Source organism: Balaenoptera physalus (assembly GCF_965194825.1).
Source record: "Balaenoptera physalus genome assembly, chromosome: 13".
NCBI lineage: Eukaryota > Metazoa > Chordata > Mammalia > Artiodactyla > Balaenopteridae > Balaenoptera > Balaenoptera physalus.
Window position 1 is genome coordinate 90,454,997 of NC_138892.1, and position 16,245 is coordinate 90,471,241.

A 16,245-nucleotide genomic window follows, 5' to 3' on the forward strand; every position below is an offset into this window, starting at 1 on the left:
CCGGCACGTAAAGGCCAGAAATGCCTGGAAGGAAGTGTAGCTTCTGGGGAGCTTGATATTGTATGGAGATTAATAAAGTAGGCAACACAGGTTACCGATCTTTTGCTGAAGAACTTACCCATTTAGGAATTGTGGGTTTTCCACGGCACACCCTGGTGCACCCGAACACTAATCAATTTTATATTTTAAAATTTATATTTTAAACGTCTGTCTTTCTGCTATGCTTCTGACTCATTGTTTCCAAGAGATGACCTCATTCGAATGTCCTCCAAGCACCTTAAATTCAACGTTTTAAAAACAACTCTCCCAGAGCAACCCTGTATTTTTGGTAACCATGTGAGGAGAAGCTCAAACTGCTTCTACCTCTGCATTTTCTTTGTCTTTCTTTTTTTTTTTTTTTTTTAATTGAGGTGTAACTGACATATAACATGTTAGTTTCAGGTGTACAATGTAACTATTCGATATTTGTATGTATTGGGAAATGATCACCACAATAGGTTTAGTTAACCTTTCAACATATCTGTCTGCATTTTCTATCAAATATCACCATCCGTCTGCTGGAAAAACTTGGAAGTCAACCTTGTCTACTCCCTTCTAAGTGTAGTAGACACCTGTTAGTTTTCTTGTTTTTTGTTTTTGGACTAATGAAAACCTTTCCCTTTCAGGAATTGTTACCTCTCTTACCTGGTGGGCGTTTCACGCCACCCTCACCAGTGTAGCGGTGGGTGTGTGACCCAAGCTGATCAATCTAAGTACCTCATCTTCCTGAACACAGCTGTGGTCTAGGGACAGGCGTATGACCAAGCAGAGCCTCTTGGCGTCCTTTCCAGAGACTCTGGGAAAGAAAGGATCTTTTTCTTGCTGAATATTTGGGTGCTAAGGACCCTGTAAACCTGAATCCTGAGGGCAGGATGAGGGAAGGGGGGTGGTGGGAGTTTCTGTTCTGAAATTGGCTGGGAGGCTGATGTTCACACAGGACCAAGACATGCAGGGAGAAGAGAGAAAGAGCCCCGATGGCGTCATTTAAACCTCTTGATCCAGCCAAGAGGTTCAAAGGTGCGCACGCACACACACACACATGCACACACATGCATACATATATCTCTTTTTTGGGGTAGTTTTTTAGGAAGGAATCTCCTACCTAGCATGCATTTTTTTTTTTTGCCACTTTTGCAAGCTTGTATCTGGAAGTAGAGAGTCTCCTTGTCTGTCCTGGGTAAAGGCTAGTACATCCAGAACGGATGAAAGATAGTAGTACTGCCTCTTCTTCTCAAGAAGTGACAGAAAGCCTTTGTGCTTCTCAGGTCTTGGCTCTTTCTGAAGGAGACAGAGTAAGCCTTTAGTGTTTTGGGTCCTGGGCAGGCACTGGAAACTTCACGTCTTATCTGTTTGCCTGTCAAGTAGCTCAGCCCTTACTGGGACTGGTTCTGGGAGAAGGTGCTGGATGTGGGGCAGTGTGGCTGTAAACAGACATCAGTGCAGTGCCTGAAGAAGGGGGCCAAACCCCAAGAACCATCCAGCACTCCAGGCCAAGTGACCACTTTGCCCACAACGTACTGGCTCTTTGACTGGCACCTTCACAGTTATTTTGCTTGACAGAGAGCAGCACTGATTTTTTGGCAACCATGTGAGGAGGACATCTACTGCTTCTCACACACCAAAACCTCTTTTCTCCTTTCCACCCCAATAACAATCTTAGTTCCCACTAATAAGATAGTTACCATTCTCCACAGTAATTCCCTAGGGACCCACAAACCCTAGTGGGCCACTGACATCTGAGTAGTTTAACTTCTCTGGCATTGGTGTCCTCCAAGCTGGGGACACAGCAAGTGGCACCACTGTTTCTTATCAAAGGAGATTATAGCAATTTGCGTAACAGCTGTGAGACTCTGGACTCCTCCAGGAGAGGGACTGTTCCTTCTTTGTAATCACATTCAGAACAATATGTGGGTCACAGCATCTGCTTAGTAAACGGCAGTGAACTACGTCTGATGTTACTTTTCCAGTCTCTGCCCACACATACTTTTTTCTTTTTTTTTTCACTCTCCAACATTACCATAAACTCATTTATTTAAAAGAAACTGTACGTCCATATCCTGGCTGAATTGGGCATTCATATGATGTGTGAAATGCCCAGGAATAGAAAAAAATTAAACCAACTCCATACAAAGCAACAATAAGAACACAAAAACAAAACAAACAAACCAAGAATCATACTTTTAGCTGATGAAAACTCTCTCCCCCAAACCAACCACAAAGTGGTATACTGCCACACATACTTTTTTATATGGTTGCAGTCTTACAATAATAAAGCGTCTTGTATTCTTTGTATTTTTACAGTACAGTTTTGGTTAGACTTGACAACTGGCTGATTCCAGTCCTGAGAAAGAAAGAGAGAGAGGTGGGGGAAAGGTTAGAAAAAGTGGAAGGTAATTCAATATATGACACATGGAAGTTTGATAATTTTTTTTTCAATGAAATTAGAATATAATCATTTAATAGATTATTCTTATGTGTGGTCAATGGGCATAAAGTTTCCAGTAAACAAGATGGATAAACTCTAGAGATTTGCTGTACAACATTGTACCTATCATCAACAATAATGTATTGCACACTTAAAATTTAAGATGGCAGATCTCATGTTACATGTTCATATCACAGTAAATAAAATTTTGAAAAAAAGAGAGAGACGATAACCGTGCCAGGAAGAGGAAATGTTAGCTTGTCTTTGGGTTACTCTGAAGGAGTTAAAAATAAACTGCTCTCAAAACAAATATTCGGACTCATCCTTTCTTTAAAGATGCGTGTGAAGTATTGCTGCTAAAGAATAATTCATTTGTATCCATAGTGAGAGAATATATCTTTGTAGGACCTCTTGTTTTATGATTCTGTATATGAACACACTCAATACACAGAGGAGTCCTTTCATTCATTGATTTGCTCACATTTATTGCATTCCACAAGCCAGGCCTTGTGTGACACTTCAGGAATGCCAAAGCAAGATGGCCTAGACCCAGAGCTTAGCATTCTGATGGGGAGACAGGCAAACCTCAGTAGAGTGTCGTTTGTACTTCGATAGAAATGTGTGTTCTGGGGTGGGCAAGAATGGGGGAGAAGTATTTAGGTTAGAGTGAGATTTTTATTGGCTGAGATGACTCTTGCAATACTGTTCAAGTATGAGAATCTTCTCTGCTGAGGGAACAACACTGGGGAAGGCACAGAAGAATGAAATAGCTTTCCAAAGAGAAACTGGGAAACTTGAAGTAGGTCACTATAATCAGAGCATATGATACTTGTGGGTTCATGGCAAAAGATGAGAATAGAGGGGAACATGTGGGCCAGATTACAGCACATAAAGGTATTAGGAGCCAAGCCTTGTCAAGGAAGTTATGAAGAGCAGGGATAGGACACAATTCACTTCATTCTTTCAGCAAATCATTATTGCATGACTACTGTGTGTTAGGTACTTTGCTGGCCCCTGGAAATACATTGAAGGTGCTAGAAAGTGCTCAATTTCTGGATGTATCTTAGAAGTATAGCTAATAGGATTTGCTGACAAGCCAGATGAGGGGTGTGAGAGAAAGAGGGAGATAAGAGTGGTGGCAGGATCTTTGGCCTGACCATTATAATTTTTTAATGTTGGTGACTCTCACCAACAAGTGGGTAGGAATGAAGCCATACCAACATCTGAATCTAAGGATCAGTCAGTCTCTGGTGATGCAAGAATCCCAGCTCTGGAGAAAGCCCCCTTTCCTTGAGTATTTCTGTGAGTTTTCAAGGGTGTCTTACATGTGCCCATGAAAATGAACGTCCTGGCTGTGACTTATAGTGGCTGCAGTTGCTAGAGCACCACAGACCTATTTCTCTCTCTGGAGCTAAGCTAAGACTTTCTTATTGGTTTTTTAACACATAGATTTTTACTGAGTTGTAAGTACTACATATATGTGTATATATATATGTATATATATATATATATTTTACTGATTTGTAAGTACTATATATATGTATATACATATTTACTGAGTTGAAGTACTATATATATGTATATACGTATGTATATTGTATGTATATATATACATATACACACACACACAATTTTATATTCTTTTTTTTGTTGTTTGTGTCATTATAATGTCTTTAAACTTACTGGTAAAAGTTGTTTAAAATTACTTTCAATGGACAGACCATACTATATTCAGCAATTCCTTATTGCTGAACATTTTTATGTAAGGTAATAATCCCTAATAACTTTGTGTATAAATTTGTAATGATGTAGGTGATGGTTCCCGAAACAGATTTCTATAAATGAAATTACCCGATTAAAATGTAGTGATTATCTTCCTTTGAATCCAAATTAAGATTCAGTGCTATCTGGGTATGTTGGCAACGGTTACTAGTCACGTATAAGTTATCTCTTGCCACATAATAAATTACCCTAAAACTTAGCAACTTAAACCAACAGACATTTCCATCTCACAGTTTCTGAGGGGCAGAGAGGCATTTAGAGGAGTGATTCTGGCTCAGGGTTTCTCATGTGGTTTCAGTCAAGCTCTCAGGTAGGGGCCATGATCACCGCAGGGCCTGACCCAGCTAGAGAATCCACTTCTAAGGTGACTCATCCACCTGGCTGTTGGCAGTTCTCAGTTCCTTGCTGGCTGTTTGTGTGTCCAGAAGCTTCCCTCAGCTCCCTGCCACATGGGCCTTTCCACGAGGCAGCTCACAGTATAGCAAGCTGCATCCCCCGAGCAAGTGATTCAAGAAAGAGTGAAAGACAGAGCAACCAAGATGGAAGCCACAGTATCTTTTAAAGACCCAGTCTCTAAAAAAAATTTTTTAATTTAAAATTTTTTAAAAATTAAAAATAAGTTTAAAAAAACCCAAATCCCCAAAACACACAAAATATAAAGGCCCAGTCTCCAAAGTCACACACTGTCGCTTTTGTTTCATTCTATTTGTTTCAGGTGAGTCACTAAGTCCAGCCCACTCTCAAGGGAAGGGAAATTGGCTCTACTTTTGAAGGGGAGAGTGTCAAAGAATTTATGGACATATTTTTAAAATCACTGTAACCTAGGAGTTGGGCCTCCTCTTTCCTCCCTTCCCTTCCTTTCTTTTTTAATCAGCTTTAGAAGGAAGGAGGAGGTCTACCCTGACCTCAGATTCCTGGGAATATCCCCAGGAGACTAGATTAATAATCCCAAATGGGCATTAGATAGGTAGAATTTTTTTTTTTTTTTTACAGCCCATGACAGAGCCCATATGGCTGCCAAATCATAGGTATTCCCAGAAGGTGTGATGACAGCACCTGTGCGGGAGAAATTTCAAATGTGGCCAGACCCTATTACTGGGGCGTAACCCAAGATGCACATCCCTCAAGCAGAAATAATAAATGGAGTGAAAGATTCCTGATTAAGAGGACTTCCACTGCCACAAAGTTGCTAATGGTTTGGTGTTTGTGACCTTATATTTATTAAGATTTGAATTGCCATTAATATACTTGGGATGAACAGATGAATTTTTCAATCTCTATCAAGATAAATGAGTTTTTTTAAAACATGGATATATTAATGCTAGGGAAATTATTCCAAAAAGCACGTTGGAAAGAATCTATAGAAAATAAACTTGAAAACTTGCATGGAGCAAGTGAAGGAAGGGTTAACCTGCAGAGAAATGGTACTGTGGAAGCTCAGATTATTTGGAAGACTTGAAGGACTCCCTGGATCCTTATTTAGAAGGAGAAGGAAAGAGACGTGCCTTAGAACCACTGAGCTCAGAGCCAGTCAGGCCTCCAGCTATTTCAGACTTTGAACTCCATGGGAGATGTTGATAAGAGCCAGGCCTGAAGGTGGGGGAGTTGCTCCTGGTATTAAAAACATCTGATAAGGACTGTCTGCAATTAGAGAACTTCTGGGCAAAATATCAGGTCTTTAAGGCAAACACAACCATGGTTCTGTGACAGGTTTGGGAGGCTGAAAGGTGGAGGGAAGCAGGTAAATTGTAAAACAGAGAGCCATCCTCTGTTACTGAGGATGCCAAGGAAGAGTCAGGAAGACACCAAGACTTCGTGTTCCATAAAACTATGGAAGCAACCCCTCAAAGACAAGATTTAAGGCCAACAAAATCAGAGAAGATTCTGCCTAGTCCTCAAAGGAGAATGTTTCTGGAACAATACTCTGCAATGTGGTGAATGAAAAATGCCCACCACTATGTAGATGTTAATGGAGAATGATCACTTTCTAGAAGATGTATTCATAATTGCAGCTAACCTTTCCTGAGAACTTGGTGCCATGCAGACTGCTGAGTCTTCACATGTATTATCTCATTTCATTTTCATGACAACCCTAACCCTTAACACCATCCCCAATGGTAGATAAGAAAACTGAGCCCCACCTGGCTCTTTAAGGAACTTTAACTCCTGTTCAAAATCCCACAGCTGGCAAGTGATCAAGGTGAGATTCAAATGCAAAGTCTCCAACTCTAGAATCTGGGTTCTGAACCCTTAGGCTATGAGAACCCGTCTTGAATGATTTAGTAGTTATATTTTGATCTGATGAGGAGAAGAAAGAACAGAGAGAACACCCAGATTCAGAATAAATAGGATCTGGTAACATGTTTCTGTAGTGTGCTCAGTCCTCTGGTACAAATGGAGTTCTTGGCCAAGATGGTGGAAGAGCTATGGAAACCGTGAGACCTTAGGAGCGAGCAGTGCTGATAACATCAGGTGCCCTCATAAACTACTTCCCCAAAAGGGGGCAAATAGAGAATCCCACTGTTCACTTGTATAGAGGCCTTAAGGCTGTTAAAGGGTAGGAAGGAGGTATCCCAAAAAAGAGCCACTTAGCAAGTAGAGACACAAGGGTGTCACCTTGATCAGAGGATAAGAAGGGTGGACCATCTGATCAGATCTTTGTCCCCAGATATTGTCTTGAGCAGAAGACAGTTCCTAGACCCAGGTCATACAGTGCCAAATAAACAGGGCCCAGCGTGAAGCTCCAGCCCCATTCTTGAAGGAGTCTGTGATGGGGAAAAGGAGGCTGTGGATGGAGGTGAGTAATCTACAGAGGATGTCACAAAGTTGCCCAGTGTCCTGATCACATGCACTGCTCCTTTTAAGCATATGGGAGTCTGTGACCTGGGCAGGAAGCCAGAAGTACCAGAGTACCCCAGTTAACATGCTGCCCATTTATCCAACTGCCACAATGTGATGCAAAAAAGATCTTTGCATGGGGTTGAAAGAGGACAAAGTTTGTCTCCTATGCATGCCTTGTACTCAACTGTCTACGTGTTCAGATTTTCCTTTTATCACATTTTAGTTGATTTACCTTGAAAAATAACTTGGCCTCTATGAGTCTAAATTTTCTCATCTGTCTCATAATGACCACATATTCAGATTTAGCACAGTGAATAGCATATCGTATAAGGGTCCAATAAATGGAGTTATTGAAATATTTATATATTAGAGAAAAAAATGTTAGTTTATGAGTGGGCACAATGTTTCATATTTTATCAGAAGATAACTGAGCCTTTTATTTTTTAATGCCTTGAGAGGCTCTTTGGGTAGAAAAGGTAAAATTTGGGGTGGAAGAGTGGAGAGCATGACCTGGATATGCTGGATTTAGAGCATTCTATAGATGTTGTCTGTGTTATGCTGTGCTGTAAACACATTTTGTGCCTTCCTGTCTTCAGCTGGAGTTGGCTTCCCACACAGCCTCTGTCAAGGCTCAGGGTAAAGGTTAGGGGAGTGCAGTCCTTAAAGCAGGAGAGAATGCCCAAGAGATGAGATGTAGAGTGGGATTGAGAATGCAGCAAAAGCAAGAAATCAGAATGCAGCAAAAGCAAGAAATCAGATGAGAAGATACAAATGAAATTATTTACAAAACAGAAATAGACCCACAGACATAGAAAACAAACGTATGGTTACCAAAGGGGAAAGGACTGGGGGAGGGATAAATTAGGAGGTTGGGATTAACATATACACACTACTATATATAAAATAGAAAACCAGCAAGGGCCTACTGTATAGCACAGGGAACTATACTCAATATTTTGTAATAACCTATAAGAGAAAAGAATCTGAAAAAGAATATATATATATATATATATATATATATATATATATATATATATATATATATCTGAATCACTGTGCTGTACACCTGAAACTAACATAACATTGCAAATCAACTATACTTCAAAAAAAAAGAAGAAGTAGAGATGAGAAGGAAAAATGGAAGACTCCCAGGAGCCTGCAGAGAAACACAGAGGGATAATTGATATCCAGCTATATGTAGTATAGGAGTATGAGCAAATTTTATTGAACTCTTGAAGTACAAGGAATTTGAGACTTGTAAACAAGTGATACTTCACTTGATCTCAGCCAAAAGGCCAAGAAGCAACAGTGATAGTTGTGTTACAATTATTACTAGTTTGATTCCAAACTTAATCATCTAGGTGAATGGTTGGCAAAAATGGTGATGGGTCTTAAAGGGCTCAATTATCTTTTATGTTTTTTGAAGGAGGGTAAAGGTGGCTGCTCTGCAAAGATGTCCCAATCCTAATCCCCAGATCCTGTGAACAGGCTACATGGTAAAAGGGGACTTGCAGGTGCAATTAAGTGAAGAATTTTGAAATGAGGAGATTATCTTGGATTATTCAGGTGGTGCCAATGCAACCAGGAGAGTCCTTACAAGAGGAAGACAGGCATGTCAGAGTCAGAGTGAGAAGATGTAAGAATAGAAGCCGAAGTCAGAGAGGAGAAAAGATGCTTCATTGCTGTCTTTGAAGACCAAGGGTCCGCGAGCCAAGGAAAGTAGACAGCCTCTTGAGCCTGGAAAAGGCAAGACAAGAGTTCTCCCCTAGAGCCTCCAGAAGGACTGAAGACCTCCAGATGCCTTGACTTTATCCCAGTGAAACTGATTTTGGACTTCTGACCTCTAGAACTGTAAGATAATACATTCAATTGTTTTCAGGCACTAAATTTGAAGTAATTTATTGCAGTACACAAAGGAAACTAATATAGAGGAGGAGATTTGACTATTTGGGCAAGAGTGGAGAAGTAGAGGACAGTGTAGTGGTCTGTCCTCTGCCAGGCCCTCTGGGTTGGCATCTGGGTCCTACAAAAGGAAGAGTTATAGGTAGAAAATGAAGGAGCTGTCCTTGTGGAGAGTTTGAGGGATGAGGGCAGAAGCAGCGATGCTTAGGGCTCTGGGTGAGACAGTATGACACAGAGCAGGGAAAGTGCGGGCTAGCACCGTTCTTAGGCGGAGAGGCTTCCAGTGGATTTGTTAGGGGCTATTCTGGGCAGAGAAGAGAGAAGTTTCAGAATCCATGACGGGAGGCGGTGTAGGGGCTGGGTGAGACGGTGCCAGGAGAACCAGCAGTGTCTAGGAACCCTAATACATATAGTCCAGTTGCTTTCCAGGATTTATCTATACTGCTCCCAGGGATGAAAGCAAGGCTGGTGCTTCAGGCGGTGAAATGCTTTCAGACACCACAAAATTAAAGGTCGCTGACCACTAGGTGGCCCCATTTCCATGGACTGGAGAATTTGTTAGTGACCTCTGACCCCAGGGGCTTGAATCACATTAAAATGATTTGCCTGTTCAGTAACTTGGGTACTACAGACTCTGGGTACTTTTTTTTTTTTTTTTTGGCTTACAGAGTTATATTAATACAGAAGCTTCTTTTTTCACTCTCCTTTTTTACTTACAAATGTTCTGTCACCTGCACCAACGAACACGGTCTCCTTACCTATGAAGTCAAATACTTCTGTGTTACCCAGTAGACTTGAGATGTGGACAAGAAAAGGGGAATGGCACTGAAATTCATTTTTTTTTTGAAGATTTAGCTTCTTTTTCCTTTTGATGGGAGGACAGACTATACAAGGACTTAACTCAGTTATTCACTTTATATGTTGTGGGCAGCACAACATTCATGAGCCATCCATCTCTGCACCCAACAAACATTTGCTGAGGGCGTATTCTGAGCAGAATCAATTTCCTAAGCATCGCAGTGGGTTATAGAACCTTAAAAAACCCACAGGGCTCCAATTGTAGAAAACCTTAACATTTTATGGAGGAGAACAGAGAGGTAAATTATTAAATATCACATATGGGGAATAAAGTATATAATATAAAGTATCTTCTATCTTCACGCATTCAATCATCATGTTCGTGCATTTATTTTCACACGTAATACCTTGCCACTTCCTTTCACCAGTATTTATAATATTATTATACTAAGAAAATGTGTTTGAGTTCTAACAGCTGAAGAAAAATGAAATCTTGAAACACAGCCATTTTAAACTCAGCATTCATATTTTCAAACATAAAGAGGAATGACAAGTATCTATAAGATTGATCTGAAATACATTGGAAAGTCCAGGAAATGGGGAAAACAGAAAATTTTACAGTGTTCTCTTAAAGCCCAACAAAAAAATATGTGGAAATAAATTAAAATTTCTGGAGCAAGATACTATTTTAAAAATACTGGAAATATTTGAAAAACACTGACGTGTTTTAGTTGATTGTCCTTACCACGTTTGGGCAGAGGATATTTTGTTTCCTAAATTCAGGTGTTGATATTTGAGATGTCTTCTATTCATTATTTTCTATTATGGTTGGTCTATGAGATGCCTCTCTCTCATTTTTTCCCCATTCACTCTCTTCCTCCTTCTCACAGACACTTATTCTAATATGTTTCATACATGTCCTTGGCTATGTATGCAAGTGTAAATGTAGCTTTCCTTTGCGTATGTATTTTATTTTATTTTTCACATCTTTATTGGAGTATAATTGCTTTACAATGTTGTGTTAGTTTCTGCTATACAACAAAGTGAATCAGCTAAATGTATATATATATCCCCATATCCCCTCCCTCTTGAGCTTCCCTCCCACACTCCCTATAACATCCCTCTAGGTCGTCACAAAGCACCGAGCTGATCTCCCTGTGCTATGCAGCAGCTTCCCACTAGACATCCATTTTACATTTGGCAGTGTATATACGTCAATGCTACTCTCTCACTTCATCCCAGCTTCCCCTTCCCCTTCTGGGCCCTCAAGTCCGTTCTCTACATCTGTGTCTTTATTCCTGCCCTGTCACTAGGTTCATCAGTACCACTTTTTAAAATTCCATATATATGTGTTAGCATATGATATTTGTTTTTCTCTTTCTGACTTATTTCACTCTGTATGACAGACTCTAGGTCCACCCACCTCACTACAAATAACTCAATTTCGTTTCTTTTTATGGCTGAGTAATACTCCATTGTATATATGTGCCACATCTTCTTTATCCATTCATCTGTTGATGGATGTTTAGGTTGCTTCCATGTCCTGGCTATCGTAAATAGTGCTGCAGTGAACATTGTGGTACATGTCTCTTTTTGAATTATGGTTTTCTCAGGGTATATGCTCAGTAGTGGGATTGCTGGGTCATATGGTAGCTCTGTTTTTAGTTTTTTAAGGAACCTCCATACTGTTCTCCATAGTGGCTGTATCAATTTACATTCCCACCAACAGTGCAAGAGGGTTCCCTTTTCACCACGTCCTGGCCAGCATTTATTGTTTGTAGATTTTTTGATGATGGCCATTCTGACTGGTGGGAGGTGATACCTCACTGTGGTTTTGATTTGCATTTCTCTAATGATTAGTGATGCTGAGCATCTTTTCATGCACTTGCTGGCCATCTGTATGTCTTCTTTGGAGAAATGTCTATTTAGGTCTTCTGCCCATTTTTGGATTAGGTTGTTTGTTTTTTTGATATTGAGCTGCATGAGCTACTTGTATATTTTGGAGATTAATCCTTTGTCAGTTGCTTCATTTGCAAATATTTTCTCCCATTCTGAGGGTTGTCTTTTTGTCTTGTTTATGGTTTCCTTTGCTGCACAAAAGCTTTTAAGTTTCATTAGGTCCCATTTGTTTATTTTTGTTTTTATTTCCATTTCTCTAGGAGGTAGGTCAAAAAGGATCTTGCTGTTTTATGTCATAGAGTGTTCTGTCTATGTTTTCCTCTAAGAGTTTTATAGTATCTGGCCTTACATTTAGGTCTTTAATCCATTTTGAGTTTATTTTTGTGTATGGTGTTAGGGAGTGTTCTAATTTCATTCTTTTACATGTAGCTGTCCAGTTTTCCTAGCACCATTTATTGAAGAGGCTGTCTTTTCTCCATTGTATTCTCTTGCTTCCTTTGCCAAAGATAAGTTGACCATATGTGCATGGGTTTATCTCTGGGCTTTCTATCCTGTTCCATTGATCTATATTTCTGTTTTTGTGCCACTACCATACTGTCTTGATTACTGTAGCTTTGTAGTATAGTCTGAAGTCAGGGAATATGATTCCTCCAGCTCTGTTTTTCTTTCTCAAGATTTATTTGGCTATTCGGGGTCTTTTGTGTTTCCATACAAATTGTGAAAATTTTTGCTCTAGTTCTGTGAAAAATGCCATTGGTAGTTTGATAGGGATGCTTTGAACTTGTAGATTGCTTTAGGTAGTATACTCATTTTCACAATATTGATTCTTCCAATCCAGGAGCATGGTATATCTCTCCATCTGTTTATGTTACCTTTGATTTCTTTAATCAGTGTTTTATAGTTTTCTGCTTACAGGTCTTTTGTCTCCTCAGGTAGGTTTATTCCTAGGTATTTTATTCTTTTTGTTGCAGTGGTGAATGGGATTGTTTCCTTAATTTCTCTTCCTGATCTTTCGTTGTTAGTGTTTAGGAATGCAAGAGATTTCTGTGCATTAATTTTGTAACCTGCAACCTTACCAAACTCTTTGATTAGTTCTAGTAGTTTTCTGGTGGCATCTTTAGGATTTTCTATGTATAGTAGCATGTCTTCTGCAAACAGTGACAGTTTTACTTCTTCTTTTCCAATTTGTATTCCTTTTATTTCTTTTTTTTCTCTGATTGCCATGGCTAAGACTTCCAATACAATGTTGAATAATAGTGGCAAAAGTGGACATCCTTGTCTTGTTCCTGATCTTAGAGGAAATGCTTTCAGTTTTTCACCATTAAGAATGATGTTTGCTGTGGGTTTGTCATATATGACTTTTATTATGTTGAGGTAGGTTCCCTCTATGCCCACTTTCTGGAGAGTTTTACCATAAATGGGTATTGAATTTTGTCAAAAGCTTTTTCTGCATCTATTCAGATGATCATATGGTTTTTCTTCTTCAATTTGTTAATATGGTGTATCACATTGATTGTTTTGTGTATACTGTAGAATCCTTGCATCCCTGGGATAAATGCCACTTGATCATGGTGTATGATCCTTTCAATGTGTTGTTGGATTCTGTTTGCTAGTATTTTGTTGAGGATTTTTGCATCTATGTTCATCAGTGATATTGGGCTATAATTTTCTTTTTTGTGATATCTTTGTCTGGTTTTGGTATCAGGGTGATGGTGGCCTTGTAGAATGAGTTTGGGAGTGTTCCTCCCTCTGCAATTTTTTGGAAGAGTTTGAGAAGGATAGGTCTTAACTCTTCTCTAAATGTTTGACAGAATTCACCTGTGAAGCCATCTGGTCCTGGACTTTTGTTTGTTGGCAGATTTTTAATTACAGTTTTAATTTCATTACCTGTGATTGGTCTGTTTATATTTTCTATTTCTTCCTGGTTCACTCTCGGAAGGTTGTGCTTTTCTAATAATTTATCCATTTCTTCCAGGTTGTCCATTTTATTGGCATATAGTTGCTTGTAGTAGTCTCTTATGATCTTTTGTATTTCTGTGGTGTCAGTTGTAATTTCTCCTCTTTCATTTCTAATTTTATTGAATTGAGTCCTCTCCCTCTTTTTCTTGATGAGTCTGGTTAAATGTTTATCAATTTTGTTTGTCTTCTCAAAGAACCATCTTTTAGTTTTATTGATCTTTGCTATTGTTTTATTTGTTTCTATTTCATTTATTTCTGCTCTGGTGTTTATGATATTTTTCCTTCTACTAATTTTGGGTTTTCTCTGTTCTTTTTCTAGTTGCTTTAGTTGTAAGGTTAGATTGTTTATTTGAAATTTTTCTTGTTTCTTGAGGTGAGCTTGAATTGTTATGGACTTCCCTCTTAGAACTGCTTTTGCTGCATCGCATAGGTTTTGGAATGTTGTGTTTTCATTGTCATTTTTTTCTAGGTAGTTTTTGATTTCATCTTTGATTTCTTCACTGATCCCTTGGTTATTTAGCAGTGCACTGTTTAGCCTCCATGTATTTGTGTTTTTTCTATTTTTTTCCTGTAATTGATTTCTAATCTCATAGCGTTGTGGTCGGAAAAGATGCTTGAGATGATTTCAATTTTCTTAAATTTTGCAAGGTTTGATTTTTGACCCAAGATGTGATCTATTCTGGAGAACGTTCTGTGTGCACTTGAGAAGAAGGTGTATTCTTCCACTTTCGGGTGGAATGTCCTAAAAATATCAATTAAGTCTATCTGGTCTATTGTGTCATTTAAAGCTTGTGTTTCCTTATTTATTTTCTGTCTGGATGATCTGTCTATTCGTGTAAGTGGGGTGTTAAAGTCCCCTACTATTAATGTGTTACTGTCTATTTCTACTTTTATGGCTGTTAGCATTTGCCTTATGTATTGAGGTGCTCCTATGTTGGGTGCATAAATAATTATAATTGTTATGTTTTCTTCTTGGATTGATCCCTTGATCATTATATAGTGTCCTTCCTTATCTCTTGTAACAGTCTTTATTTTAAAGTCTACTTTATCTGATATGAGTATTGCTACTCCAGCTTTCTTGTGATTTCCATTTGCATGGAATATCTTTTTCCATCCCCTCACTTTCAGTCTGTATGTGTCCCTAGGTCTGAAGTGGGTTTCTTGTAGACAGCGAATATAAGGGTCTTGTTTTTGTATCTATTCAGCCAGTCTGTGTCTTTTGGTTGGAACATTTAATCCATTTACATTCAAGGTGATTATCAATATGTATGTTTCTATTACCATTTTCTTAATTGATTTGGGTTTGTTCTTGTGGGTCTTTTTCTTCTCTTGTGCTTCCCGCTTAGAGAAGTTCCTTTAGCATTTGTTGTAAAGCTGGTTTGGTGGTGCTGAATTCTTGTAGCTTTTGGTTGTCTGTAAAGCTTTTGATTTCTCCATTGAATCTGAAGGAGATCCTTGCTGGGTAGAGTAATCTTAGTTGTAGGTTTTTCCCTTTCATCACTTTAAATATGTCCTGCCACTCCCTTCTGGCTTGCAAAGTTTCTGCTGAAATATCAGCTGTTAACCATATGGGGATTCCCTTGTATGCTATTTGTTGCTTTTCCCTTGCTGCTTTTAATATTTTTTCTTTGTATTTAATTTTTGACAGTTTGATTAATATGTGTCTCAGCCTGTTTCTCTTTGGGTTTATCCTGTATGGTACTCTCTGCACTTCTGGTATTGACTGACTATTTCCTTTCCCATGTTAGGGAAGTTTTTGACTATAATCTCTTCAAATATTTTCTCATCCTCTTTCTTTTTCTGTTCTTCTGGGACCCCTATAATTTGCATGTTGGTGTGTTTAATGTTGTCCCAGTAGTCTCTGAGACTGTCCTCAATTCTCTTCATTCTTTTTTCTTTATTCTGCTCCCTGGCAGTTATTTCCAACTTTTTATCTTCCAGCTCACTTATCTGTTTTTCTGCCTCAGTTATTCTGCTATTGATTCCTTCTAGAGTATTTTTAATTTCAGTTATTATGTTGTTCATAACTGTTTGTTTGCTCTTTAGTTCTTCTAGATCCTTGTTAAATGTTTTTTGTCTTTTCTCCATTCTGTTTCCGAGATTTTGGATCATCTTTACTATCATTATTCTGAATTCTTTTTCAGGTAGGTTTCCTATTTCGTCTTCATTTATTTGGTATTGCAGGTTTTTACCTTGCTCCTTTGTCTGCAACATATTTTTTTGTTGTTTCATTTCTTTTTTTTGATGGGTGGGGCTGTATTCCTGTCTTACTTGTTGTTTGGCCTGAGGCAACCAGCACTGGAGTTTTCAGGCAGTTGGATAGTGCCAAGTCTTGGTGCCAAGATAAGAACCTCCGGGAGGTCTCACTCTGATTAATATTCCCTGGGGTCTGATGTTCTCTGTTAGTCCAGCGGTTTGGACTTGGAGCTCCCACCACAGGAGCTTGGGCTCGACCTCCGGCCTCACAATCAAGATCCCGCAAGTCATGTGGCATGGCAAAAAAAAAAAAAAAAAAGAATAAAAGGAGCAGTACAATAACAAAGAATAAAAAACAAAATAAAGTTAGAAAGATAAAAAATATATTAGGAAAAATAAAAATA

At 38.9% G+C, this 16,245-nt stretch overlaps 1 protein-coding gene across 1 annotated transcript in view; it reads left to right on the forward strand.

The window, feature by feature from the left end:
• The window catches only part of ST8SIA1 (ST8 alpha-N-acetyl-neuraminide alpha-2,8-sialyltransferase 1), a 304,938-nt gene that overhangs the window by 255,220 nt on the left and 33,473 nt on the right, over positions 1–16,245 (forward strand). The gene's annotated exons all lie outside the window — the stretch shown is intronic.